The sequence below is a fragment of the Apodemus sylvaticus genome, chromosome 10 (genome assembly GCF_947179515.1).
Source record: "Apodemus sylvaticus chromosome 10, mApoSyl1.1, whole genome shotgun sequence".
NCBI lineage: Eukaryota > Metazoa > Chordata > Mammalia > Rodentia > Muridae > Apodemus > Apodemus sylvaticus.
In genome coordinates this window covers 91,429,139-91,432,580 of record NC_067481.1, presented here as the reverse complement: position 1 = coordinate 91,432,580, position 3,442 = coordinate 91,429,139, and positions in this window count along the sequence as shown.

Sequence of the window (3,442 nt, the reverse complement as noted above, 5' to 3'; positions counted from 1 at the left end):
ACCATTCAAAACCTAGGAGGATTCTTTATTGTGACGCTCTATATGGGGTAAAATGGGCGAAGCTACACAATAACTTTCCGGTGTCTCTCAGTAGCTTGCTTATTTCCATCATCCATGATGTCCACTAGAATGTATATTTAGTGAGAATGGTAACTTATTTTTCTTTTTCTTACTCTTCTCTATCCACAGAGCCAGTAAGACCCTAGGAAGTACTTGCTGACTGACAATGTGGCTGGCTGGCTGGCTGGATACATGCGTGTGTTGATGAACAGGTCGAACGGATAGATGGGTATGTGTATGAATGGATAGATGGAAACATAGGGTGAGTGTTGGGTGGATTCATGAAACAGATAAAAAGATAGGTGTCAGTAGATATATAATAAATAAATAAATAAATAAATAAATGGATGGATGGATGGGATGGCTTGATTGTTCAATGGATGGATAGATGAATGGATGGATGGATAAATGGATGGATGGCATACGGTTAGTGACTACTAAGTACCAGTCCCTATGGGGATGTCAAAGAGTCTACTATGAAGCTCAAGAGGCATTTTCTTTTTTATAGTTGGGGTATCAAGGGCTACTAGGTGCTCTGAGCTCTAAGAGAAGCTAGAGGCACATTAGTGACACCAGGGTGACTATGGACAGCTGCTGAGGGGAGTCACAGTGATCTTGTCAAGAGGGTTTTCTCTGAGACAGCAATTGTGGCCTGTACTGTAGAGAACCTTGGGCCTTGGAGATTAGAGGAACAGAGCAAGAAGGCCTTTGTGGTGGCAGGTCTTATTTGTTAGAGGGATGACTCATTGTTTCAATATAAGAGTCAAGGGCTTTGTTGAGTCTCAGTAAAAATTGGTAGGGAAGCCCGGAAGTGGGGGAAAGAACTGGAATAATCCAAGATAAAAATCAGAAAGTCTTGGAAGAATTAAAGAGAGGGGAATTGGAAAATGGTGGGTGTCAGTCCTGAGCAACTCCCAGGGTAAAAGAAAGGGTTGAGGGTAGAAAGGTTACAAATAAATCCAGAGGTAGGATTACAGAACTTGCCAGGGGGTGTGGTGGTGTACTGCCCGAGAGGTTCAGTATTTTCCTGTGAAGTAAGGCAAGAGATCATCTGTGGAAATAAATGCATATGTAGCCTCTAACTATGAGGCTTTTAGGAGATATTGTGATTAAGAAACTCAAGATCTCAAGTGGGGATACCAGTTTTACAGGAAGTAAAGTTTATACTCAAGTTATTAATATCCTTACAAAGCACCTAGCATCAACTAATAGAAAGCCATGGTCGTGGCATACTAGACAAGGACACAAAAACAGTACATGATTCTTTATTAGGGTTCCTCAGTTTATCTTCACATTAGCTGCCAGCTGTGGGAAGCATTTCAGGATCATGCTACTCTGCAACCTAAACAAAATGTTTGCAGTTAAATTTTTTTCTTTACATTAGTGTGTGTTTGTGTGTGTGTGTGTGTGTGAGAGAGAGAGAGAGAGAGAGAGAGAGAGAGAGAGAGAGAGAGAACAGAAGACAAGCTATGGAAGTCTCTTTTCTCCCATTATCATCATGTAGGCTTGGAAGACAGAACTCAGGTTGTCTGTCAGACTTGGTGGAAGACACTTTTATCAACAACTTTATTATACTAAGTATGAGTAATCTGAGTCTACAACAAACAGTCTACAACAAAATTGAAAGAATATTATGGCAAAGACCAATATGCTCATCACCATGTTTCTACCATCTAAGCTTGTTCATGAAAATAAACTCTTTGTTTGAAAATGGTTTTAGATTTGCATGAAAATTGCAAAGGATGTGGCATTCTTGTGTAGTTTACCTCTTTCCCTCATGATCCATACCTTTTTACAAAGCCTGGGTAACAATGGATTAATTGGTATTGGTGGATTATTATGACCTAAAGTCTGTGATTACTCAGATTTCTTTTGCTTTTACCTACAGTCCATTTCTGATCCAGAGACTTATATATCACATGTACTCATCGCTCTGAGCTGATTGGCCTTTGTCAACTTGACACAAACTGGAGTCATCTGGAAGGGAACTTTAACTGAGTAACTCTTTCCATTGGATTCACATGTGGGTGTGACTACAGGCATTTTCTTGATTGCTTACTGTTGTAGGAAAGTCTAGCCCACTGTGGGCGGTGCCGTCCTTAGGCAGGGGATCTTGGATTGTATAAGAATGCTACTAAGCAAGCTAGTAATTAGGCTTCTCCATGGTCTCTGCTTTAGTTCCTATCTCTAGGTTTCTGCCTTGGAATTCTGCCCAGGGTTCCTTTGATGATGGATGGTGAGCTGTAAACTGAAATAAATCCCTTTTCACCTGATAAACTAGTGTTGGTCACAGTGTTAATCAGAGTCACAGAGATGTAAGCTAAGAAATCTCCTGGGCTCCACTTGACTTTAAGCTGTGTCTGATGATCTTGCCAAGCTGAGGAGCACTTAGAAGGTGTTGTGTGAAATGTTTGTGAACTGGGATTTATCTGCACAGTGTTTGGTTTGGTTTTGCTTTTTGTTTTGTTTTGATTTGATTTGGTTGTTGTTTTGTGTGTGGTTGTCTGAAATTAGACTAAAGTTTAGGGTTATGAAAGAAAGGTCACTAAAGCAAAGTGGCCCTCTTCCCTGACGACAGCAGGTACTTTCAAATTTTAAACCCAGAACAAAAGGCTGAGGAACTCATTTAACATATCGAAGCTGACCTATTTCCAGGTTCTCCCAGGACCTGTCTATTCCTGGATATGGCTGGCATACCCTAGCCTCTATCTTGAAATCTCCAACCCAGGGGCTGGACTGTTCTTCCTCCAGAGGCTCTTCCCTATATAATCCAGATATTTTGGTTACTTGCCCCCCCCCACCTTTGAACCTTTGGCATCAGTGACTGATGTACCTCATTCCCCTCTCTCCCCTTCTCCCCTCATGGCTCAGGATCATGATGACATTGGACTCTTCCAGATGTCCCGACTCTGGCTATGCTCTCCCAATATCTATACTAAACTTTCTCTTCCTCCATACCTAGGAGCGGTCATGTCCTTTCCTTTCCTTTTTTTATTTCTCTTTTTCATTCACAGGGTGCTGATACTGTTGGAGGTGATCTTGATCACCTAAAGTATTTTTTGTCACATCTCTTCAAGTGACTCCCTCTCTTTCTATGTGTGTTGTATGGAGAGAAAACACTGGGACCACACTTAAAGACCAAGGAGTTCTACGTCACCTCTTTGAGGCCCATGCAAAGCATCAAGCACTTCTACTAGCTCTGGAAAGGTCTTGGGTCTCCTAGCAAGGTTAACCTTCAGTTTTAACCTTCTGTTGTGACTTTATATTTTCCTCTCTCTCTCATAAGCAGTGAGCCCTTCAGGAGTCCATAAAATTGAGGCTTTGGTTCATGTCATTACTGGTGTGGCATGGCCCAGAATTCTACTTTCTTCCCCAAGGACAC